This window comes from Palaemon carinicauda, chromosome 1 (assembly GCF_036898095.1).
Source record: "Palaemon carinicauda isolate YSFRI2023 chromosome 1, ASM3689809v2, whole genome shotgun sequence".
NCBI lineage: Eukaryota > Metazoa > Arthropoda > Malacostraca > Decapoda > Palaemonidae > Palaemon > Palaemon carinicauda.
The window spans coordinates 250,927,212-250,953,342 of NC_090725.1; the positions used below are offsets into that span (position 1 = coordinate 250,927,212).

The 26,131-nt window shown below is 49.0% G+C and overlaps 1 protein-coding gene across 1 annotated transcript in view; it reads right to left on the reverse strand.

Annotated features, from left to right (window-relative positions):
• LOC137655120 (transmembrane protein 209) overlaps positions 1-23,504 on the reverse strand; it is a 112,214-nt gene extending 88,710 nt beyond the window's left edge. The window contains exon 1 of the mRNA XM_068389004.1: positions 23,404-23,504. The gene's annotated coding sequence lies outside the window, so the exon portion shown is untranslated. The remainder of the gene's footprint in view (positions 1-23,403) is intronic.
• Between the last annotated feature and the right edge of the window lie 2,627 nt (positions 23,505-26,131).

A 26,131-nucleotide genomic window follows, 5' to 3' on the forward strand; every position in this document is an offset into this window, starting at 1 on the left:
CTCGTTACCAGTCTGATCGATTCTGCTGTTCTACGCTGGCCGAAGTTTGTTCGACAAACTTGATCAGGGCTGAGAGGTCGACTACGGAACTCCCCTCTCAGATCCTTCCTTACAAGAAAGGATCGACTGAAGAGGCCGGGGGTGAAGCCGTCGATGATCCTATGGAAGACCTTCGCCTAAGGTATGGATCATTCTGCCCAACTGGGCAACTCTTGCCGACGCTATGGCATAGAGGTTCAGAGACACTGAATTCGCTGACAGAGACGGCAGGCGCGATATCCTTGGCTGATCACAGAGGTTGTGCGGGAATGGGCATCGGGAAGCTGTCATTCGGATGAGTAACCTTAAGCATCCTCCCAGCGAAAAACCTGCAACCTAGAGTTCGTGAACTCTGCCGCTCCTTTTAGGACTATGCCCCCTCGGGGGAGCCTCCCGTGCCATCTGTTCCTGACAGGAGGAAACTGCAATTGGACACCTTGCCCTCAGTCAGCGCGTCCAGATGGTACAACATCGAGCTTGTCCGCAAGTTAGATACTTAACGACGAAAGGCCAAGGTGCCTGAGCTCGAGAGGAGGAAAGTACCCATGATCTTCCTGTAGCTTCCTTGAACCAAACCTCGGGCCGTAACCGAGGAGGGAAAGGACCTGGTAAGCCCCCAGAGGAAGGGGTAAGCAGTCACCCCTTGTCCGATGGAGAAATCTCGAACGGAAAGCCCCCCCGGCCAAAAATCCTTCCAGGGAATGACGGGGAAGGGCTAACCCAGGTTCTGGAAAGAGGAGTGTTGCTCAGATCTCCCTGAAGTTTCTCCTATTCTTGCAAGTGCCATGCTCTGCGTTTACGGGGTGAGGCCGTGTTCTGGAAATACGCTCCAAAAGAACTCGCCAGGCTGGCCATGCTGCGAAAACCCCAATGGGAATCGTGGTCCCAATCGCCCTGGAGCTCGCGCGATGGTAATTCAAAGATTTGCGCGTGGGCGAACGTGGAAGCGCCCATGCGCGGTAACGCAGGAACGCAAACGAAGGTGAGCGAAGGAGCGCAGAAGGAGGCGAGCGTGGTAGGAAGGGCGAGAGCTGGTGGTCGGCGAGCGATAACCCATAGACGAGCAATGGATACTGCAAGAAATAAGCCGACGTTTGTGCGAAGAAACACTGTAGGTTCGAGCGACGGAACACCGTCGGTTCGCGCGACGGAACACCGTCGGTTCTCGCGACGGAACACCGTCGGTTCTCGCGACGGAACACCGTCGGTTCTCGCGACGGAACACCGTCGGTTCTCGCGACGGAACACCGTCGGTTCTCGCGACGGAACACCGTCGGTTCGCGCGACGGAACACCGTCGGTTCGCGCGACGGAACACCGTCGGTTCGCGCGACGGAACACCGTCGGTTCGCGCGACGGAACACCGTCCGTCCGCGCGATGGAAAACCGTTGGTTCACGCGCGGGCGAACATTGGAGAGCATGGGCGCGGACGCGCATGAGCATATACGTGCAGGCACGTGGGCGTGTGGGCGCGCAGGCGAATGATCGCGCGGGCGCGCAGGCGAGCGGTCGCGCGGGCGCGCAGGCGAACGGTCGCGAGGGTAGGCAGGTGAATGAGCGCGAGTCCGAGGCGGCGAACGCGAGCGTTAGCGCGATGGCGAGGAAACGCGCTGCCGCGTGGGCGAGGAAGACCGCTGGCGATATGGATCAACAGGTGATCGGTTGTGAGCTGGTGAGCGCTAACGCGCAGGTTGGCGATGGCGCGTTGTGGCATGCCGACGCGATGGCGAGCAGCATGCGCAGGCGGGCGGCCGCGCGATGGCGAGCAGCATCCGCAGGCGGGCGGCCGCGCGATGGCGAGCAGCATCCGCAGGCGGGCGGGCGGCCGCGCGATGGCGAGCAGCATCCGCAGGCGGGCGGCCGCGCGATGGCGAGCAGCATCCGCAGGCGGGCGGGCGGCCGCGCGATGGCGAGCAGCATCCGCAGGCGGGCGGGCGGCCGCGCGATGGCGAGCAGCATCCGCAGGCGGGCGGGCGGCCGCGCGATGGCGAGCAGCATCCGCAGGCGGGCGGGCGGCCGCGCGATGGCGAGCAGCATCCGCAGGCGGGCGGCCGCGCGATGGCGTGCAGCATCCGCAGGCGGGCGGGCGGCCGCGCGATGGCGAGCAGCATCCGCAGGCGGGCGGGCGGCCGCGCGATGGCGAGCAGCATCCGCAGGCGGGCGGGCGGGCGGGCGGGCGGCCGCGCGATGGCGAGCAGCATCCGCAGGCGGGCGGGCGGGCGGGCGGGCGGGCGGGCGGCCGCGCGATGGCGAGCAGCATCCGCAGGCGGGCGGCCGCGCGATGGCGAGCAGCATCCGCAGGCGGGCGATCGCGCGATGGCGAGCAGCATCCGCAGGTGAGCTAGTAGCTGGCGAACCATGTTCCTTCAGAAGTGTTGGAGAACGTTGGCGTGCCGGCTGTAACACACGCGGGCGATCCGGAGATCGCCGAGAGACAGGTGATCGCTGGCGAGCTGATGATCGCTGACGAGCAGAAGGCAACGCGTGGAAGCCTGCGCATAGAAGAAGAGTCCTTGACCCCGACCTGAACCGAAGTTCTAGATCGCGAGGGCGAACGTGGGCGCGTAACAGGAACCAACAGGAACAGCAGGGATGATCATCATGAGAGCACTGACGAACAGGAGAGCGCTGATGAGCAGGAGAGCGCCTGTGCGCTAACACTGAGCAGGAGCAGGAGAGAACACAGCAGAAGGGCGCGCAGGGGAACCCTGACACGCAAAGGAAAGAACCCCCGTGGGAGGCAACCCTTTGCCCCGAAGGGATCGTTGTCCGTCGGGAGACTGATGTCCGACAGAAGACCGTTGTCTGTCCGCCGGGAGACTGATGTCCATCGGAAGACCGTTGTCCGTCGGGAAGACCGTTGCCCGTCGGAAGACGAGATCAGACTGCTGTCCATCTGCACCAAGGCGGAAGATCAAGAAAAAGGAGTTGTAGGCTGCAAACGGAGATTCAAAAAGGCGCCTCTTAGCACCCTTATAGGGAGATGAGAGGCCCTTACGACGAGGCGGACGGTGGGCCTTACGGCGAGGGAGGCCAACAGCAACAGAAGAATCTTCCGAAGAGGAGTCTCTATGAGTGTACTCTCTCGCGAACGAAAGAGAAACACTTCGTAGAAGAGACTGGTCAGCCAGTGACCTAAAAGGAGCAATCCTCCGAAGAGGAGCTCCTGCAGTTGCCCAGCCCCTTGAGCGAAACTGCAGGTGTGATCGCTCAGCACCAAGAGCATAGTCGCACGAAAAAAAGGCAAGAGAAGAACCCCCCAAAAGGGGAAAAACTCAAGCATGGACAGGAAAAACTTCCCTCGGAAGGAAAGTTACCCGCCCAAGGAGGCAAGCCTCCTGAGAATTCTAAAATGAACTGGAGAGCTGTCCGTCGTCACGGGAGTACTTCCAGTAGAAGGAGACACGCCCCTGACGAAAATACAAGGAGGGAGGCAGCAACAGCCGAATCCCCAGGCCTCAACAAGACAGCTCACACCGTTGCCATATTACAGAAACGAACTAGATCGGTAACTGTAAAAAAATAAAACAAAAAACATTAGTACACATTCATTCCCCCAGGAAGGCTCCGAAGAGGAATCCCGAGGGAAAGGAAACAAGAATTACTGTACACAACAGGAACGTGCCCTCAACCACTTACACTCACGGAAGGAGAGCTGTAACCAAAACAGAATTATAACAATTATAATTATGTAACTATGTAATTATGTAATTTAAAATTGAATGAACACTAAAGAAAGAATGAAAACCCCGAAAGGAATCGTTCTACAAGCTGAAAAAAAAAACAACTACAATTAGATTCATAAACTAATTGAGACAAACGTACGGCGTAGCAAACCGCCCACACGGAAAGGAAGCTGCAAGGGCGTAGTAACACGTAGTAAAAGGGTGAACGACCTCAAGAGAGAGAGAGAGAGAGAAAAGACATAAGTCAAACTCGATCGCCACCCATAAAAATGATATTTTAATTATAAAATAAATTTTTGAATATACTTACCCGGTGAATATATAATAGCTGCAACTCTGCGGCTCGACAGACAACATACTTAAAAAACTCGCGAGCGATCGCTATGCAGGTTGCGGGTGTGCCCACCAGCGCCAACTGTCGGCCAGATACCACTCTCGGATGTAAACAAAACCTTCAATTCTTCTCGTCCCACTCCGTCTCTATTGGGGAGGAAGGGAGGGTCGTTTAATTTATATATTCACCGGGTAAGTATATTCAAAAATTTATTTTATAATTAAAATATCATTTTTAAATATTTAACTTAGCCGGTGAATATATAATAGCTGATTCACACCCAAGGAGGTGGGTAGAGACCAGAGTTAAATATGTTTACATCGTATAAGCTAAGAGTTTTTTCATTTTGACAGTTATCAATATAACAAAACCAAAATAAATAGGTACCTGGTAAGGAAGTCGACTTAGACGATTACTCTGCCTTGTAAGTACGTCTTCTTTACGGAGCCCAGCGATCCTCTTAGGATGCTGACAGACTCCCAGGAGCTGAAGTATCAAGGGCTGCAACCCATACAACAGGACCTCATCAAACCCCTAATCTGGGCGCTCTCAAGAAATGACTTTGACCACCCGCCAAATCAACCAGGATGCGAAAGGCTTCTTAGCCTTCCGGACAACCCATAAAAACAACATTAAAAAACATTTCAAGAGACAGATTAAAAGGATATGGAATTAGGGAATTGTAGTGGTTGAGCCCTCACCCACTACTGCACTCGCTGCTACGAATGGTCCCAGTGTGTAGCAGTTCTCGTAAAGAGTCTGGACATCTTTCAAGTAAAATGACGCGAACACTGACTTGCTTCTCCAATAGGTTGCGTCCATGATACTTTGCAGAGATCTATTTTGCTTAAAGGCCACGGAAGTTGCTACAGCTCTAACCTCGTGCGTCTTAACCTTAAGCAAAGATCGGTCTTCCTCACTCAAGTGTGAATGAGCTTCTCGTATTAACAATCTGATAAAATATGACAAAGCATTCTTTGACATAGGTAAGGATGGTTTCTTAACCGAACACCATAACGCATCAGATTTGCCTCGTAAAGGTTTAGTACGAGCTAAGTAGAACTTAAGAGCTCTAACAGGGCATAATACTCTTTCTAGTTCATTGCCTACGATCTCCGATAAGCTAGGAATATCGAAAGATTTAGGCCAAGGACGAGAAGGCAGCTCATTCTTGGCTAAGAAACCAAGCTGCAGAGAACAAGTAGCTTTTTCTGACGAAAACCCGATGTTCTTGCTGAAGGCATGAAGCTCACCGACTCTTTTAGCCGAGGCCAAGCATACCAGGAAAAGAGTCTTAAGAGTGAGATCTTTCAGGGAGGCTAAATGTAAAGGCTCAAACCTGTCTGACATGAGGAATCTTAGGACCACGTCTAAATTCCACCCAGGTGTAGCCAAACGACGTTCCTTAGAGGTCTCAAAAGACTTAAGGAGGTCTTGCAGATCTTTATTGTTGGAAAGATCTAAGCCTCTATGCCGGAAGACCGAGGCCAACATGCTTCTGTAGCCCTTGATCGTAGGAGCTGAAAGGGAGCGAACTTTTCTCAGGTATAAGAGAAAATCAGCTATTTGGGCTACAGAGGTACTGGACGAGGATACGGAAACTGACTTGCACCAGTCTCGGAAGACTTCCCACTTCGATTGGTAAACTCTAATGGTAGAAGCTCTCCTCGCTCTAGCAATCGCACTGGCTGCCTCCTTCGAAAAGCCTCTAGCTCTCGAGAGTCTTTCGATAGTCTGAAGGCAGTCAGACGAAGAGCGTGGAGGCTTTGGTGTACCTTCTTTACGTGAGGCTGACGTAAAAGGTCTACTCTTAGAGGAAGACTTCTGGGAAAGTCTACCAGCCATCGAAGTACCTCGGTGAACCATTCTCTCGCGGGCCAGAGGGGAGCAACTAACGTCAACCTTGTCCCTTCGTGAGAGGCGAATTTCTGCAGTACCTTGTTGACAATCTTGAATGGTGGGAATGCGTAAAGATCTAGGTGTGACCAATCTAGGAGAAAGGCATCTATATGTATTGCTGCTGGGTCTGGGACTGGAGAGCAATAGATTGGAAGCCTCTTGGTCAGCGAGGTTGCAAAGAGATCTATGGTGGGTTGGCCCCAAGTCGCCCAAAGTCTCTTGCACACATCCTTGTGGAGGGTCCATTCGGTTGGAATTACTTGCACTTTCCGACTGAGACAATCTGCTAGGACGTTCAAGTCGCCCAGGATGAACCTCGTAACTAGGGAGATGCCTCGATCTTTTGACCAGATGAGCAGGTCCCTTGCGATCTCGTACAGAGTCAGTGAGTGGGTACCTCCCTGTTTGGAAATGTACGCCAAGGCCGTGGTGTTGTCCGAGTTGACCTCCACCACCTTGCCTCGAAGGAGATTCTCGAAACTTATCAAGGCCAGATGAACCGCCAAAAGCTCCTTGCTGTTGATATGCATGCTCCTCTGACTCGAGTTCCACAGACCTGAGCATTCCCGACCGTCCAGCGTCGCGCCCCAGCCCAAGTCCGATGCGTCTGAGAAGAGAACGTGGTTGGGTTACAGAACTGCTAGGGGAAGACCCTCTCGTAGACTGATATTGTCTTTCCACCAAGTCAGACAAGTCTTTATCTTTTCGTAAATCGGGATCAAGACCGCCTCTAGCGTCTTGTCCTTTTTCCAGTGAAAAGCTAGATGGAATTGTAGAGGTCGGAGGTGTAGCCTTCCTAGCGAGACAAATTGCTCCAGGGATGATAGCGTTCCTACCAGACTCATCCAATTCCTGACTGAGCAACGTTCTTTCTTCAACATCTTCTGGATGACGAGCAGGGCTTGATCTATTCTGGGGGCCGACGGAAAAGCCCGAAAAACTGGACTGTGAATCTCCATCCCTAAATACAGAATAGTTTGGGATGGGATCAGTTGGGACTTTTCCAAGTTGACTAAGAGTCCCAATTCCTTGGTCAGATCTAGAGTCCAATTGAGATCCTTCAGACAGCGATGACTGGAAGAGGCTCTGAGAAGCCAGTCGTCCAAATAAAGGGAGGCTCGGATGTCCGATAAGTGGAGGAATTTTGCCACATTCCTCATAAGCCTCGTAAACACGAGAGGAGCCGTGCTTAGGCCAAAGCACAGGGCCCGAAACTGGTACACCACATCGTCGAAGACGAATCTCAGAAAAGGTTGGGAATCTGAGTGAATGGGGATGTGGAAGTAAGCGTCCCTTAGGTCGAGAGAGACCATCCAGTCTCCCTTTCTGACCGCTGCTAAGACTGACTTTGTGGTCTCCATGGTGAACTTCGTCTTTGTGACAAAGACATTCAGAGCACTGACGTCTAGCACCGGTCTCCAACCTCCTGTCTTCTTTGATACTAGGAAGAGACGGTTGTAAAACCCCGGTGATTGAAGGTCCGAGACTTTGACCACCGCTCCCTTCTCTAGTAAAAGAGACACTTCCAGTTTCAGGGCTTGTCTCTTTGCTTTCTCTCGGTACCTGGGAGAGAGATCGATGGGGGACGTCGCTAGAGGAGGTCTGCGTACAAAAGGGATTTTGTACCCCTCTCTGAGCAACCTCACAGATTGTTGATCTGCGCCTCTCTTCTCCCAGGCTTGCCAGAAGTTCTTGAGTCTGGCACCTACTGCTGTCTGAAGTTGCGGGCAGTCAGACTCTGCTCCGCGAGGACTTGGATCCTTTCTTCTTTCCTCTCTTCCCTTCGGCACGAGCACCTCCCCTGCTGGGGGCTCTGCCACGAAAGGGCGGAATAAACCTGGACACTGGAGTGTCTAACCTAGGTCTAGCAGACAAGGCAGGCAAAGGGGGAGCTTTGCGAGCCGAGGACGCAACTAAATCGTGGGTGTCCTTCTGCACTAAAGACAAGGCAATTTCCTTAACTAAGACTTCAGGAAACAAGCACTTAGACAAGGGCGCAAAGAGTAGCTCAGATCTTTGGCATGGCGTCACTCCTGCTGAAAGAAAAGAGCACAGAGACTCTCGTTTCTTTAGGACTCCGGACGTGAAAGAAGCGGCAAGCTCGTTGGATCCATCGCGGACGGCCTTGTCCATGCAGGACATAATGAGTAAGGAAACATCCCTATCGGCAGATGAGATTTTCCTACTCAGGGCTCCCAAACACCAGTCCAGGAAGTTAAAAACTTCAAACGCCCTAAAGATGCCTTTAAGAAGGTGGTCCAGGTCCGAGGATGACCAACTAGTCTTCGCACGTCTCATGGCAAGGCGGCGGGGAGAGTCTACAAGACTTGAGAAGTCGCCCTGGGCAGAGGCAGGAACTCCCAAGCCGAGAACTTCTCCCGTGGCATACCAGACGCTCGATCTAGACGAGAGCTTAGATGGGGGGAAGGCAAAGGCCGTCTTCCCTAAACTCCTCTTGGTTTCTAACCAATCGCCTAACAGCCGTAAAGCTCTCTTGGATGAGCGAGAGAGAACGAGTTTCGTAAAGGCTGGCATGGCAGCAGGAACGCCTAAAACGAACTCAGACGGCGGCGAACGAGGAGCCACAGAGATAAAGTGTTCAGGGAACAACTCTTTAAACACAAGCATGACTTTTCTAAAGTCCATAGATGGTGGAACTGCTTTAGGCTCATCTAATTCTGAAGGCTGATCCTCAGGCTGTGGTTCAGCAACGTCCTCATCTGACAGTTCCTCATCTGATAACTGATAAGAAAACGGCAAAGGGGTAGGCAACGTTTGACTCGCAGCGTCCGGCCGCACTGGTGCATACGTGACGGAGCAGGACGCAGCTTCCTGAAACTGCTGAACAGTCTGGGAACTGTCAACAACAACAGGTGCGCGGGGACGCACAGCGTCCACCCGAGACTGTTTAGACCGTCTGGGTTGTGCAGTCAACACCATACTGGGTTGCGGAGGTTGACGCACCGCGTCAAAACAAGTCAACTTTGATGGTTGGTGACCGTCCTGAACGTCACCAGTCGCATCAGTGAGTTGCCTAACGTCAACGTGCGGCTGGAAATCCACACGGGATCGCATCGGGGGAGGTACAACCCCAACTGGTTGACGCGAGAAAGCTACATCAACGTCAACAGGACGCACAACAGAACGTTTGGATGGCTGACGGCCAGTAGGTTCAACGGAAACCTTCTCTGCGTTGAAGTCCTCCATAAGGGACGCAAGCTTAGACTGCATGTCTTGCAGTAACACCCATTTAGGGTCTACGGAAGCGGGTGCGGTAACAGACGGGGTTAGCGACTGAGACGGCACAACTTTGCCTCTCTTAGGCGGCGAGCAGTCATCAGATGACGGCAACGGGTCCGAACTGTCCCAGTGGCTACATCCGGGACGTTGGACTTGTCCTGAAGGGACCGACTTGCGTTTTAAAGGTCTGGAGACCTGGGTCCAAGGTTTCTTACGTGAAACGCCTTCGGACGACGAGGTATAAATGGGCTCTCTCGTCTTATGGTAGGGGCGATCTTGACGAGATACGCCTGATACCAAAGAGGGAACGTCTGTTCGCTGATCAAGGCCTCTCGAACCCATAAGTCGTACGACATTGCTTCTCCCCTGGGCTTGGGAGCTTGCAAGAGGTCCCGGACTAGGTGGACGACAGGCACGAACAGACGAACCCTCGGTCGCAACACTGTTCACAACACTTTGCGTAACACTAGGCACTTTCCCACTTTCCGCCGTGGCACTTTGGCACTTGAGTTCCTTCACGTCTGCCATGAGTTGATTACGGTCACTTGCTAAAGCCTCAACTCTCTCCCCCAAGGCATGAATAGCACGCATCATGTCTTGCATAGACGGTTCCTGAGTGCTAGGAGGGGGGTTAGGAACAACCACTACAGGGGAAGGATTAGGTTCAGGGGCATGTGGAGAGGAAAAATCTACGGACCTAGAAGAACTTCTCCTTACCCTATCTCTCTCTAGTCTGCGTGTATATTTATCAAATTCGATCCAATCGAATTCCGAAAGGCCCACGCATTCCTCACACCGATCTCCCAATTGACAGGTTTTACCCCGACAATTGGAACAAACAGTGTGAGGGTCGAGAGAAGCCTTTGGAAGACGCCTATTACAGTCCCTAGCATTACACTTTCGAAACTTAGGAACTTGAGAAGGGTCAGCCATTTTGAATGTCAAAGGAAAATTCCAAAAAACGATCTAAGTCATCAACAAATAATCCGATTCAAAAAAAGAGTTCAAGGGTTTATTTTGAAGAAAAACACCTGTACTGCGAAAGCTCAAACCAAATTAAAGTACTTCACCAAATATGACGGGAAAACTCCAGGTTCTACAGCGAGTAAAAGTACGTCTTGTCGCCAACGTAAACAGAGAAGAATTGAAGGTTTTGTTTACATCCGAGAGTGGTATCTGGCCGACAGTTGGCGCTGGTGGGCACACCCGCAACCTGCATAGCGATCGCTCGCGAGTTTTTTAAGTATGTTGTCTGTCGAGCCGCAGAGTTGCAGCTATTATATATTCACCGGCTAAGTTAAATATTTAAAATTACGCCGTGGTGGCCTAACTGCCGAGGACTCCACGTAGATATCGTACACTACACACACAACCCTGAAAAGGAAACTTACTGATTTCTATACTCAAATATATATACAAACATGAAAACATGTTTACATATATATTGAGTAAATGAAAAGTAAGCGATTAAGTAAAGACAAAACAAACAATGGCTGCCAAGAGAGGACCAAGACAGAGACGTCTGTCACAGTCCGAGCCAAAAGTGAAAGTGAGCATTCATCTGTGTGTGAGGGGGGGGAGGGGTAGCTAGCTACCACTCCCCTACCCCCCCGCTAACTAGCGCGGGGGTAATACACCCTCGTTAAATTCTAATGGCTCGCCATTTCAGCTGCGCTAAAAGGTAAACCCATTGTAAATAGCGTGGTTTGTATTTCGGTTACGGAACAAAGTGTTTTTTATCTTTCTTTTTCACGTGTTTTTTCTGTGTTTCGTAATCATGGGTCCTAAAAAGCTTAGTTTCGGTTCAGGAAGTAGTAGTAGTGGTGAGAAAAGGAAGAAGTCAATGCTTTCATTAGAACTAAAGCAAGAAATAATAGAAAAGCATGAGCGAGGTGTACGTGTTAGCGATCTGGCTAAACAATATGGCCGGAATATGTCTACGATCTCGACGATCATAAAACAGAAGGCAGCCATTAAAGCAGTGAAACCTTCGAAGGGGATCACGATTATTTCCAAACGTAGTAGCCCTAACCTTGAAGAGATGGAATGCCTTTTGTTAATATGGATCAAGGACAAGGAGATTGTTGGCGATACGATCACTGAAACGATCATTTGTGAGAAGGCCAGCGCTATCTACAGTGACTTGAAGGCGGCGGGCTCTGGGGGTGACGCGGGGGAGAGTTCAGCCGATCCTACGACGGAGGAATTCAAGGCGTCTCGAGGTTGGTTCGAGAAATTTAGGAAACAGACCAGGATTCATTCAGTTGTTCGGCATGGAGAAGCTTCGAGTTCAGACACCAAGGCTGCTAAAGACTTTGTTAAAAAGTTTGAAAGCATCGTGACGGAGGAAGGCTACGTAGAGCAGCAGGTGTTCAACTGTGATGAAACCGGTCTGTTTTGGAAAAAGATGCCTAGTCGAAAGTACATTACCGCCGAAGAGAAGAAAATGCCTGGACATAAGCCAATGAAAGTATAGGTTGACTCTTGCGCTTTGTGCCAACGCCAGCGGGGACAGCAAAATTAAGCCTTTATTAGTTTACCATTCCGAAAACAAAAGGGCATTTAAAGCACATAGAATTAATAAAGACCTGCTACATGTTCTATGGCATTCTAATTCTAAGGCTTGGGTTACTAGGCATATCTAGTAGTTTTCGGCCATGCTGTCAAGAAGTACCTTCAGGAGAGGAATTTGTCTTTGAAGTGCTTGCTTTGTTTGGACAATGCACCTGCTCACCCACCCCGGACTCGAAGATGATATCATCGACGAATACAAATTCATCAAAGTGTTGTATCTTCCACCGAATACCAACCCTATCTACCAGCCCATGGACCAGCAAGTCATCTCTAATTTTAAGAAGCTCTACACCAAGCACTTATTTAAGCAGTGCTTTAATGTCACGCAAAGCACCAACTTAACTTTGCGTGAATTTTGGAGGAGCCACTTTAATATCATGCACTGCTTAAAGATCATAGATCGTCGGACCCTGAATTCAGCTTGGAAGAAGCTTTGGCCTGATGCTGTTGCTCCCAGACATTTTGAAGGTTTTGGCCCCGAGAATGAACCTGTGCTTGCCGTCGAGGAAGACGTCGAAGAGATTGTATCCCTTGGCAAGTCCATGGGTCTGGAGGTGGATGAAGATGACATCACCGAACTCGTCGATGAGCATCATGAAGAGCTCACCACCGAGGAACTTAAGGAGCTGCAAGCCATGCAGCATGATGAGTTCCAAGCGCAGTTGAGTGAGTCGCAGGAGACCAAGGAGGTAGGCCAAATCTTAGGTACGGAGGAAATAAAACAGATGTTGGCATATCATCAACACGTGGTTGATTTCATCGACAAGCATCACCCACAGAAACTTCAGGTTTGCCGTGTTGTTGCGCAGTTCGATGACGTTTGCTTAACTCATTTCAGAAAAATCCTCAAAAGCCGTACCAAGCAACTTTCACTCGATAGTTTCTTTAAAAAAATCTTTAAAACGGTCTAGTGATAATGATGAAAAGAAAGTGAAGCAAAGAAAAGGAAGACCGAATCAAGTGAAAGTGATGAAAATTAAAAATAAGAAAAGAAAAAAAATGTAAAAAAAAAATATAAAATTATAAAAATGAAAAAAAAAATAAGCTAAGTTAAAGTTCACTTAGTGTAAGTTAGTGTGTAAGTTATCGTACACGTTATCGTACAAAGTCGCCATCCCTACCTCCTCGCTGATCTTCCATCTCCTCCTGCGTAGCAGTCCCTACACCTGCGTTGGCCTGTCGCTAAGGTAAAGTGTTACATAAAAAACCCCTTTTTTTATTTATTATTTCTTTATTATTATTCTTTTTTTAGATAATTATTATACTGTACAGTATTGTATTAATGTTGTGTGTAATTATGTGTAGCCATTTATTAAGGAGTTATTATGGGTTTTTAGGCTGAGGAATGAATTAAACAAAATGACAAATTCGTAGATAATTTGTATTTTTCCTAACTATACAAACCTTACCTATTTACATGGGGTAATTACTTCGGCGTAGCTGAATGACGAGCCATAAAAGTTTTAACGAGGGTTTACTACCCCACCGCTAGTTAGCGGGGGGTAGGGAGGGGTAGCTAGGGTTCCAGCAAGGAAGAAATGTCCATTCCTTTAAGCCTGAAGGCAAGACTTAAGGCTGAGCGATAGCCTTTCACTGCCGAGACTGAAAGTCGCATTTCCTCCCGCAGATAAACGAGGAACTCCGCTATTGCTGGTAAAGTGGCATCGAGGGGAGAGATACCCCTTCCACGACACCAACCACAGAAAACTCGCCACTTCGCCTGGTAGACTCCTGCGGATGATTTGCGCAGGTGGCCTGACATCCTGTTCGCAACTTGTTGCGAAAATCCTCTCTCTGTGAGGAGATGCTGGATAGTCTCCAGGCGTGAAGTCGAAGCGAAGCCACGGCCTTGTGGTAGATGTTGGAGTGTGGTTGTTTGAGGAGCTCATGACGTGGAGGGAGCTCCCTCGGAATCTCCGTGAGGAGTTGCAGAAGGTTCGGGAACCACTCTCCATGATGCCATAGCGGAGCTATCAGGGTCATTGAGAGATTGACCGATGTTCTGGTCTTGTTAAGTACCCTCCTCATCAGACAGAAAGGGGGAAAGGCGTACACATCGACGTTGTCCCACCATTGTTGGAAGGCATCCTGCCAGAGAGCCTTGGGGTCCGGGACTGGGGAGCAGTACTGCGGGAGCTTGGTGTTCAGCGCCGTAGCGAACAGATCCACCGTCGGGGAACCCCACAAAGTCAGGACTTTGTTGGCTATCTGAGGATCCAAAGACCACTCGGTACTCACTATCTGCGTCGCCCTGCTCAGCGAGCACATTCCTTTTGTCTGGAATGAAGCGAGCCGCTAGTGAAATCGAGTGGACTTCCGACCATCTCAGGATCTCTACGCAAGATGGGATAGCTGTTCTGAAAAGGTACCTCCCTGCTTGTTGATATAAGCCACTACCGTGGTGTTGTCGCTCATCACCACCACAGAGTGGCCCGCCAGGACTTGGTGGAACTTCTGAATGCCAGGAACACGGCCTTCATTTCTAGCAGGTTTATGTAAAGGTACTTTTCTGATCCTGACCACAGGCCTGAGGTCCTGTGGTTCAGAACGTGGGCCACCCACCCTTTCTTTGATGCGTCCGAGAACAACATCAAATCCGGAGGAAGGACGAGAAGATCCACTCCCTTTTGTAGGTTCTCGTCCGCCACCCACCACTGAGGTCCGTCCGTTCCGCAGTAACCACGGGGACCAAAGTGTCTGGGGAATCGTGACCTTGATTCCACCGGGACTTGAGTCGCCACTGGAGAAATCTCATTCTGAGGCGACTGTTGGGAACGAAACGGGCCAGGGAGGAGAGGTGGCCGAGGAGACGCAGCCACGTTTGGGCTGGGAGTTCTTCTCGATTGAGGAAAGGCCTCGCGACCTTCCTCAGCCTTGCTATCCTGTCGTCTGCTGGGAAGGCTTTGTGGAGATTGGTGTCTATGACCATGCCTAGATATACCAGTTTCTCAGAGGGCTGCAGAGAGGACTTCTCGCGATTTACCATGATCCCTAGATCCTGGCAAAGTTCGAGGAGCTTGTCTCGGTGGCGAAGAATTGTTGCCTCTGAGTCCGCTAGGATCAGCCAGTCGTCCAGATAACGAAGGAGACGGATGCCGATCCTGTGAGCCCACGAAGATAACAGGGTGAACACTCTGGTGAACACCTGTGGGGCTGTGGAGACCGAAACACAGCACCTTGAACTGGTAGATCTTGTTGTCTAGGCAAAATCTTAGGTACTTCCTTGAAGACGGATGGACTGCGATCTGGAAGTACGCGTCCTTCAGGTCCAGTGTACACATGAAGTCTTGTGGTCTCACGGCAAGTCTGACCGTGTCTGCCGTCTCCATACTGAATGGAGTCTGTTTGACAAACCCGTTCAGGGTTGAGAGGTCGATGACTGGTCTCCAGCCTCCAGACGCCTTTCTTACAAGAAAGAGTCGACTGTAGAAGCCTGGGGACCCGTCTACAACCTCCTGGAGAGCGTCCTTCTTCAACATGGTCTGGACTTCTGCCCAAAGGGCTTGCCCTCTTGCCGATCCCATGGCAAGAGAGCTCAACGACACTTCGCTGTCAGGAGAGGTAGAGAAGCTGTGAACGGGACGCGACAACCCTGAGCGATTACGGAAATCGTCCAGGTATCTGCCCCGGGTTGCTGCCACCTTGACGCGCAACTTTGTAGGCATCCCCCCACTGGTGGACATGCAGGGGGACTGCCAACCCTAGCATTTATGGCCTCGGCCGTTTCCTCTAGGGTTCTTGCCTCCCCTGGAGGACTTCTTGCTCCTCCTGCTCTTGGCAGGAAAGGGCTTAGACACTTTCGGCTTTGCTGCTGTCGTCTGCTTTCTGTCCTTAGCCGGACGGGGCTGTTGGGCCACTGGAGTTTTGTAGGGCCTCGATGTCAGGGCCCTATGGATGAGGGAATCCTGGTTGGACTTCCCCCACCTCTCAGCGGTAAGCTCCACGTCCTTAGGCTCAAACAAACTCTTACCGAGCACGGAAGAGTGTCTGAGCCTGCTAACATCCAAACTGGGAACCTTCTGGTGGAATCTCTCGGCCACTGCGTCCCGTCGTTTGAGAATCATATTGGCCCACAAGTTAGAGACTCTGTGGGCCAGAAACTCGATGGTCCGCGTGCCTGAGAGCAAGAAAGTCTCCAGTGCCTTCCTGGTGCTTTCTTTGGAGAGGTCCTCAGACCGCACCAGGATGCCCAGAGACCCCAGCCAGATGTCAAGCCACGAAGTTGCCTGCATAGCACACTTAGCGACCTTCTCCTGGCTTAGGATCTCAGTAGCTGAGTAAGACACGTGCCGGTTGGAGTGTCTCTCTAGAGGGACTCCCTCAGTGAGTTCTTCCACGGAGTGGTGAATAGGAAGACCCAAACAAGACTCAAGGATCTCAAAGTACATCCACTGATGGACTCGAGGAGGAGGGAGGAGCTTGTTACCGGCGCTGGATCTACTGGAGGAGGCAAGCTCAGAGAGCTGGCCCTCGACCTTGTCCCTGGCACTCTTCATCCCCTGAGACCAGGGCAAAGCTGCACTGGCCCTAGAGGGTTTCTGGGTGCCGTAGACACGGTCCAAGACCGTGTCCTTACCCTCACGAGGAGGAATCTCTGGGTCTGGAATCCCATCGAGGTTCCTCATGAGGGTCAGGACTTGCCAGAACGCGTGTTCTGACTCTTGGTGCTCTCCTCCTGAAGGACTGGCAGCACAGTCTCCTGTCCCCAGTGGCTCTTCCTGGGGGGACACGTGGACATCCTCGGAAGGTCTAGCTGGCTCCTGTCCGATCCTTGTTGACGACTTAGGGATCGTCTTAGAGTCCTTCAGTTCCCTCCTGGGAGAGATACAGGACTCGAGTAACGATGGGTGCAGGCTTTTTTCCACCCCTGGACGAGAAGACTTCTCAGGGAGAGGCGGAGTTTCCCCCATTAGTGCGATGGGGGAACGGTCCGGCTCGTCCGACTCTCCTGAGGATGGGTAATCCTCATCCGCAGGGGAGGGAGAGAAAGTCTGGGGGGGGGGGAAGGAGCCTTGCGCAAGGATCTGCGAGGAGACAGAATAGTCCTCGGAGGTGTTTCCACGGAAGGGACTCCTCTCTTCCTCTCCCGGGGGGAGGAAGCCGCCACTGATTTGTGACCCATGTCAGAGAGGACGGGTTTCATAGTCTGCACAAGAGCTCTGACCAGGGTCCCGAACCAGGGCTGCTGGCTGACAGTCGCGCTGTCGGACACTCCCTCTGGAGGGAAGGGGATCGTTCGATCCCTTGGAGGATTCGACAAATGAGGGTTCCCCTGAGAAGTTGAAACAAAAGAGTCCTTAGGCCTGTCCAGGAACCACCCTCCTCCGGCGAGCGCGCTGTTCTGCGCTTGCGGGGAGGAGAACGAGACGATGACCTATCCGCCTGGCGCCGCTCGCACGATGGGCCCTGACCAGGATCGCGTGTCATAGGAATCTCGCGCTCGCGCGCATGGGCGCAGGCGTGAGAGGTTGGTGGAGCGGGCGCGAGGGCGCATAGGCGAGGCCACAGGCGCGTGAGCGCGATGGCGCACAGGAGATGGAGTGGGCGCGTATAGGAGATGGCGAGGGCGTGTGGCGCGCAGGAGCTGGAACGTTAGGAGGCCGGATACGAGGGCGCGCAGCATCCTGATGCGGCACTGACGGGCGCGAGAGGGCAGTGGCGCGTATCCGGAAGAACCGGGCGAGGGCGCGAGAGCGCAGGTTCAGGATAGCGCGAGGGTGGGTTCGCGCGTTGGAGCGTAGGTGGGCGCTGATCCGAAAGAACAGGCATATTAACCTGTGGGCGCGCATCAGGATGTGGGAGCGCTGGTGTGCGCTGCTGCGGTGGGCGAGCAGGGCGCGCGGTTGAATTAGGGTGCACGGGTGTGCGCTGGAGGGTTGCATAAGGCGCCTTGAGAGGGACTGGAACCTGGCGCGCAACCGGAGCGTCGCGGGCTACTGGAACGTGTGCAGGATCGCGCGGTCTGGAAGGAGAGTCCAGGGGTGCCTGTGAGCGCCCGTGCGCTAGCTTAGGCACCTCCTGGACTGCGCGCTGTGATGTAGAAGCGCGCTGGCGCGTTGGCTAGCGCGTGTGCGCTGTAACTGGAACTGCGCGCGATGGGCGCGCTTCGCGCCTAACTCAAGACGGGCGCTGCGAGTCCAGAGGTACCTGTGAGCTCCTGTGCGCTAACGTAGGAGCCTCTTGAACTGCGCGCGACGTGGCAGGAACCGGGGAACGCTGGGGCGCAGGTGGGCGCTAGCGTGCTGGATCAGGAACTGCTGGCGGGCGCCGGGGCGCAGAAGGATGTGGGCGCGCAGGGGAACCCTGGCGGGAAGCAGGAACAGGGGACGCACGCGCGCAGGTGAGCGCTGTGGCGCTAAGACTGGAACAGCAGCAGCAGCAGCATGAGGGCACGCAGGTTGAACCTGGCGCTTGAGGGCAAGAGGCGCAGATTTGCGCTCAAGGCCCTTAAGCCCCGAAGGACCCGGTGCCTGCGCAGTGGCAGGATCAGGTGGCGCGTAACGCGCATCAGCATCCTCAAAAGGTGACGGCAGGTCAGCAGGTCTGGAGGGAGACTGGCCACAGGGTCCCGAAGGACGACCATCATCCGAAGGGGATCGCGAACGATCCCCGGAGAGGTCTAAGGTGGTAGCTGGCAGGATCGGCGAGCGGCGAGTCGTCTCCTCTGCAGAGGACTGTGGTGACGACGAGACGAAGAGGCGCCTCTTAACTCCCTTATGAGGGGAAGGAAGGCCTCTACGGCGAAGGGGAGGACGAGCCTTCCGCCTTATACGCCCACGAGGGGCCGTGGGGTCAGCAGGCTGACCATCATAGGGCCTCAGAAGAGGAGTCTCTGTGAGTGAACTCCCCCATGGGGGAGAATCACTGGCAGGAGAGACCGTAGGACTTGGATCCTCCCTCGAAAGGTGTTCGGAGGGGGAACCTAAGCCTTCAGCTACCTCAGCAACAGGAACGGGGGTTTGACTAGACCCACGAGATGCCTCCGTCACAACAACGTCAACAACAGACAAAGGATCTATCCCTGCTGTAGTTGGCGATTGTTTGACAGCTGCACCAAGTTTGATCATGTCAAACAGGGCTTCCCTGGAGGGCGAACCCTGCAGCCCCAAGGAAGCCCAAAGCTGCAACAAATCATGATTATTCACAGGTAAATCAATGTTCATATCCTCCTCCGGGGGAGGAGGGGCAGCCGCCTTGCTATGGGAGCCATCTACCTCTCCCGCACCCCGGGATCGGTCAACAGCAGTACGGTCTACGCTACCACTCGCCAGCCTCTCGGAAGAGACTGCTCGAGGGGGAGCTTCGGAGGAGGAAAGGGCTACGGAAGAAGAAGTCTTGGCATTTTCTCTCTTCAAAGAAGCCTCTGAAGGAGAAAGATCCCTTTTAGACTTTTTCTTCCGGCGCCGGGCAAACCTCTCCCACTGAGAGGTAGACCACTCCCTACATTCGATACATACATTACCGCTATCACACCGTTGGCCCCTACAGTGAGGACACAAGGTGTGGGGATCGGTGTCGACCGCCGACATAAAGGACCCACAAGGGCGGCCGGAAAGTCCAGGGCATGTACGCATAGTCAGTAGAGGCCAACTTCAAACACACTGGAAAAGAAAAAGCAAAAACAGATTAAATATGGCAGTCAAAGCGAGGGAGAGAGCAGACAGGACTGTTCTCCGCCCGAGCCAAAAGTAAAGTGAAGCATTCACTGGTGTGTGCGTGAGGGGGGGGGTAGCTAGCTACCCCTCCCTAACCCCCGCCAACTAGCGGCGGGGTAGTAAACCCTCGTTAAAATTCTTATGGCTCGTCATTCAGCTACGCCGAAGTAATTACCCCATGTAAATAGCGTGGTTTGTATTTCAGTTATGGAACCATTATTCTTTCATACCCATTACCCTACTGGGATGTATGTATGATAACGGCCACCTTATTTTCAACTTTATCGGAAACTTGTACAAAATAAACACTGTTCAGAATGTTATAAATACCCCGGGTAACTACTTACTAGACGGATATACAATGATTTTGAAAACCATCTAATATGTCGTGAAATTTATAAGTCGAACGAACTCTGTACCTTGCCACGCAGTTTCTCGCTTCCATAGTTCCTAGAATTCCCTGTAGATGACGCTTTGATCGATTCAACAGCACCATAGCAGGGGAATACTAAATCGGTGGTCGCGGCAATTTGAAACGACCCAATCGAACCTCACTTGATGTGGGAAATTACCGGAGTGCTTTTCTTACCCAATCAGAATCTCATATTTCCAAAAATTCAAACAGGTTAATGGGAGCATCCATCAAAGGTCAGAGATGCTCAGTCTTTACCCATGCGGAGCGAAGATGGCAACTAATCAGTGCGAAGATACCTGTGAATCATTTTTCAATTCAGTCGTTACTAGTATCGTTAGGATTGAGAGTTTAACAAAAAGTAATAAATTTACAAGGTATTTATATAAAATGGGACTCTTAGGGGATTTTTCCGGCATTTATGCAAAATGTCGTATTAGTGATACGTGGTATAAGTATGACGGAATATCGGCGAATAGTGCCAAAAAAATACCTCTTAAAGATTCCAACTACAGTGACTGAGTAATGGTGGTCGTTGTAAAGGTTACAAATTGCCCTGGAATCTGAACCTGAAATAATGTAAGTACAGCCCGCTCCGTTTCCGGTTGTGTGATTGCAGCCACATGTATGTATGATGATGGCCGATTAAGAATAGGGTTGGGTGTATGAGTGATTGCGGCCACATGTATGTATGATGACGACCGATTAAGAATAGGGAAGTGTAAGGGGGGTCGCAGGAGCGTTGGAACCCCCAGTTAGGTTTGAGAATAGGAATACGGCATTGTACAGGGGGGTCGCAGGGTAGAGTTCTTTTGTAGAGGTTTTGCAGAACAACATTCTTTGCAAAGGTCACACACACCATCTGCATATTTCCCTTGAAATTTGCTTTAAGATTGAGCATGTTTAATCTTGCCTTCCAAATAAATGAAAAATATTCAGTCAGTTTAAGATATAGATCATTAGCGTATTTTTTCATCGGTTTATTATACATCCAAGAAGCTAATGTATAGAGAAGAAAAGGATTGTTTTACCATTATCTACCGTTTGCCCAGTATGTTTTCCCTACCCAAAAACCCGAGTTCCCACTGGAGGTCCCCCATTCTCGGTGGATATAGATATATATATTTCTGAAACTATTCATTTGCGACAGGAACGAGTATCATTTTCGAAGAGAAACGGACCTTTTTCTATAGAAAAAAAGTAGTTTTTTCCCTAAGTTACATTACCCTGTAATTCAGTACAATAATACCCAAAGCTAAAACAAAGAAGAAACGGCGATGTAGATATACAGGAGTTAAGACGTCACAGTCACAACTTCCCCGGTGACCCACAAGTTTCGTCATCGCGGTCATAAAAGTGTCATTAATTTCTTCAATTTTATATATTTGCAGGTAGAACCTTGGATAGGGGTTGTGACCTGGGAAGGGGGTCAGGGGGCTTGCCACCGGCTAAGGGTTGTGACCTGGGAAGGGGGGCCAGGTTAGGTTAGGTGGGTTTGTTAGGTTCTGTACCTTTTGATATATTGTGTAAAGGGAATATAATTAGCGTAGCATTGCTAACCTTAGCAATGTCAGCGTAACATTGCTAATGTTAGCATGCGCAGTACATACGTTCTTGATGAGTGAAGCGAGGACGGAATTTGAACAAGAGCCATTATATTTAAACATGGCAAATGTGTAGGAGAGCTCCGCGGAAGATCTTGAAGAATTTAAACACCTACAATTCACTATTATATCATATAGAACGCTTATATAATAGTCAATATATGAGCAGCTTCTATTTAACGAAGATATTCGTGTGTATAGTTATGTTTCACTTGGAATTTTTCTAAGTGTTTGTTTTTGTTTACTGTGTGATGTCTTGGCTAAAATGAGCTGTTTCACCGCCTTACTGCGTATGGCAAACTAGTTCTCAATGCTATTCTAACCAATAACAGGTGTTTTCTTGACGTCACACTGTTTGAAAACCAATCATGGCGGTTTTTACAAATCTAGCCAATGCTGACACTTATTACTTCACATATCCCTGCTATTTTTCCACCAGTTACCACAGTTTACGTGAAGTTCCGCGGAGGAATATTTTTCACGTCTCGGATCTCCCTTCAAACTGAAAAGCTCATTTTGCCGTGAAGTATGGAGCAATTAGCAGGACCTTCATCCCGTTCCGACTGTGTCACTTGTGACAATTGCTTTATTTCTTATGGGGATTTTTGTGTACATTATTCAGGGAAAGTTGATTTGCTAATTGCATTTGCTCAACGTCATGGTTTGATTTTGGCAGAGAAAAAGTGCCCTAATTGTGAAAATGTGTGCCGTATAGATTACAACAAATTAGCATTCCGGTGTGATCGTAGTGTGGTTACTCGTGGGAAAAGGAAGAGGAGGTGCAATTTTTTCGTGTCTTGTTTCAAAGGTAAGTTAGATATTGAGACTAATTTGAAGTTTGTGTTCCTTTTTTTGCAAAAGGCGTTTTCATTTGAATTTGTTTCGTTTGAACTGAAACTCAATGTGGCCTTAAGGGGGGGGTCGCAGGGGGGGCGGAGGCCCCCCCCCCCCCCCCCCGGTAGGCCTAGGTAGGGGTACAGGGCCCCATAGGCTAGGTTAGGTGGATGTCTTAGGTTTGGTGGTGCCCTGAAAATTACTGTGGCCTTAAGGGGGGGGTCCCAGGGGGGGCGGAGCCCCCCCCGGTAGGCCTAGGTAGGGGTACATGGCCCCAGGGTAGGGTAGGTAGTTGTATTAGGTTCAGTAGTGCCCCGAAAAATCACTTTTCTCCTCCTCCCCCCACCCAAAAACCCCGCTTCCCACTGGGGTCCCCCATAATTGTAGTAGTAGGTTTATGCTTACATTTTCTGTGTAAGAGTTAGGTGGTTGTAGGAGGATTATCTCACAGTTTCAAGGTAACTGTAGCTATAATTTACTGTTTTCTTTCGTTTTCTACTTTTAGAAACTTTTAAATCGAGCGCGGAGCTCTCCTACACATTTACCTTAAACATTTTAACAAAAAATATATGTTTTCCTGTAGAAAATAACGTGATTTAACCGGTTTTCACAATCATTTCACCCTCCACAACAACAACCAGTTCGCTACTTGAAGTTACTCGAACTGGTAGTTGTTTTTTTTGTGGTTGAAATGAAGGTCAAATTCGGTTAAACCAAGTTATTTCCTACAGGAAAACATATTTTCTGTTCGAAATGGGAATCTGTAATACAGTAAAACTTTACCCAAACATTACACAGATAACCTACGATTAGGTCAATGATGCTAGCCTAAGATATTAGTCCGAAGGTTATATCTTAAAACCATTGATTTGCATTCAATGTATCTTTACATATTAACAAATTAATAATAAACTTTTTTTCTTCTTGCAATAAAGGCAAGAAATACCAAGCATCAGACTAAGTAGGACATGATAGGCATGGCAACAAGAATACATTACCTTTGCTTGATAAAAATTCATATATACACAAAATATGATTGAAACAAGTAATAGTATCATAATACCCATTGATGAAGTCAAATATATGGATTGTAAATATATAAGCTAAAGAAAAACAATATACTTACGAAGAAAGGTGTCAGCACGACAATCCACACAAAATTTTAAAAGCCAATAGTAATGTTTCTTCGTTAGTTTCCACCTTTCGTAGCCTTATCTCTATTTATTCTGGTTCGTGGAATTTACCCAAAACTGACTTGTATCATTTATTATAAAGGAATTATAATGAAAATTTATCGTGAAATGTTGAAATTTATTATTTAGAAATAAATATTGCTAATATTCAGACTAATATTTTTAATTTACCGTATTTCTAAATTACAATATTAGAAGTAAGAAGTATAGGATGTGCGAATCATTACAAATCCTTTATCATTTTTGTTTTAGCAAGCGCTTACTTTGCCATCTCTAGATGTGAATGTTCTAACAAAACGAGAGGAAAGGATTGTATTCATTGCACGATTAAGAAAAGATATTAATCATACACTGGCACTAAATATACTCCAGTTATCCTTTTGTAGTCTCTTGACGTTATTATTATTATTATTATTATTATTATTATTATTATTATTATTATTATTATTATTATTATTATTATTATTGTTGTTGTTGTTGTTGTTGTTGTTAGTTTACCTATAACCTTAGTTGGAAAAGCAGGATGCTATAAGCCCAAAGGCTCCAGGGAAAATAGCCCAGTGAGGAAAGAAAGTAAGAAAACAAATACAGTAGAACAGAGTGCCTGACTGTACCCTTAAGCAACAAAACTCTAACCCAAGACACTGGAAGACCATGATACAGAGGTCATGGTACCACCAAAGACTAGAGATTAATTATTTGATTTTGAAGTGCCCTTTTACTAGAATAGCTGTTTAACATAGCTAAAGCGTCACTTTTATTATTACCAAGTGGAAAGTAACCACTAAGTATAGTGCATTAGTTAACACATTGAGCGATGAAGAATGTTTCTGTTATCTTAGTGCTGACATGTGTAGGCTATAAAGAAAGAAGAGAATGTGTAAATCATTATCATCATCATTTCCTCCTACGCTTATTAACGCAAAGGGGATTTTATTAGATTTCGCCAGTAGTCTCTATCTTGAGCTTTTAAATCAATATTTCCCAATTCACCATCTCCCACTTCACGCTTCATAGCTCTCAGCCATGTGGACCTGGGTCTTCCTACTTTTCTAGTCCCTTGTGGAGTCCAGCTAAACGTTTGGTGAACTAATCTCTCTTGGGGAGTGCGGTAAGCAAGCCCAAACCATCTCTATCTACCACTCTCCATGATCTCATCCACGTATGGCACTCGAGTAATCTAATCTCTCTTATAGTTTCATTATTAATCCTGCCCTGCCATTTAACTACCAATACTCTTCTCATGGCTTGGTTCTCAAATCCACAAAATTTGTTGGATATTGTTTCATTGTCATACTACGACTCATGTCCTACAGTAACACCAATCTCACCAAACTAGTGTAAATAAATCTGATTTTTACATGTAATTTCAGGCGATTTGATTTCCAAATTTTACTCATCATGCCCATTGTCTGATTTGATTTTTTTTAATGTTTCATTAAAGTCAAATTCTAATGACCCTGTATTAGAAATCAAAGTTCCAAAATATTTTAATGTTTTTACCTCATTAATCCTTTCTCCTTCCAATGATATTTCATATGACATTGCATATTCCATTCTCATCACCTCTGTCTTTCTTCTGTTTATCTTGAGCCCTACCTCGCGTGATATTTCATGCATTCTGGTAAGCAAGTTTGCAAGTCCTGTAGTGTTCTAATAAGGACAGCACTATCAGCATACTCTAGGTTAGCTAATTTCCTGTTACCAATCCAGTCCAATTCTTCTCCACCATCCCTATTTGTTGCATGTATTACAAAATCCATGAGGAGGACAAACAACATAGGTGACAACACATTCCCTTGGAGTACTCCACTATTCACTGGAAATTCATTTGACAGGACTCCACTATGTTTATGAACAGACTTAATCAAATTTACATATTTAAGAGGAACTCCATAATAACACAGGTCTCTCCATAAAATTGGCCGATGCTGAGATGCACACTCAAAGGCTGTTTTATAATCCTTAAATGCCATCAAAAGTGAAGTCCTATAATCTACACATTGCTGTACCACATGTCTTATAATGAAAATTTAGTCAGTACAACTTTTACCAGTTCTAAATCCTGCTTGTTCACCTCTCAGCTTTTCATCAATCTTTCTCTCAAGTCTCTTTAGAATGAGCATACTAGATATTTTCATGACAACTGACGTAAGTGTGATGCCTCTGTAATTATCAAATTTAGTCAGATTTTTTTTTTTTTTTTTGGGGGGGGGGGGGAGGGGGCATATGTTCATCAACACTCCTAGCTCCTATTCATCAGGTTTTGCCTCTTCACGCCACATTCTATAAAATAATCTTGTAAGTATTCTGGGAATCACTTTATTTTCGGTCAATATCATCTCAGCAGTTATTCCATCGTATCCGAGGGCTTTCCATCTTTTGAGTTTTTTTTTTTATAATAGCTTTGACTTCAAACACACTGAATTAATTCATGGGCACATCAAGGTCTTCCTCGGCATCAGGTATATGAATCAAATTGGTCCCTTCATATCTCCTATTCATTATCTCCCTAAAGTGTTCCATCAAACGTTGCCTTTCTTCATCTTATGTAGTGTAAATAATGGGCCAAACTATTCGATGTAGGCCTATGTGTAGGCAAAGGAAAAATAAGCAGTAACCAGAGAGGAAGCCAATGCAATACTATCTGGCCAGTCAAAG